This window comes from Amphibalanus amphitrite, unplaced genomic scaffold, assembly GCF_019059575.1.
Source record: "Amphibalanus amphitrite isolate SeventyFive unplaced genomic scaffold, NRLGWU_Aamphi_draft 000060F_arrow, whole genome shotgun sequence".
NCBI lineage: Eukaryota > Metazoa > Arthropoda > Thecostraca > Balanomorpha > Balanidae > Amphibalanus > Amphibalanus amphitrite.
The window spans coordinates 222,501-222,893 of record NW_024881556.1 but is presented as its reverse complement, the minus strand read 5'-3'; positions in this window follow the sequence as shown (position 1 = coordinate 222,893).

Here is a 393-nt window from a genome sequence, read left to right as displayed (position 1 = left end):
CTCCTTGAAAAAAGAATGTCACGCCTGCCGCAGGTGCAGGCGTTTTAGCATCGGGGGCGTTTTTTTATCGGGGGGCGTTTTATCATCCTCGAAGGGAGGGCCTCTTAAAAAAATGCAGTGTTTTAACGTCCACAATATTTATGGTTTATCAGACATTTGCAGCGCACCAGAACATGGTCTATTCTGAAGCTAACATGTGACAATTTCGATGAGATAAGATTGCATTTGATAGCCATTGTTTTTTCAGATATATAAGGGTGATAAAGATGCATATATCTAGCAAGTAAAGGGGCAAAAACAGAAACAGGCTTACCAAAAGTCGCTGCGACGCACCTGATACCTCAGGTTTCGTGAGTTGTTGTTTCAAGAGGGCTTCTGCTTTACAAGAACATT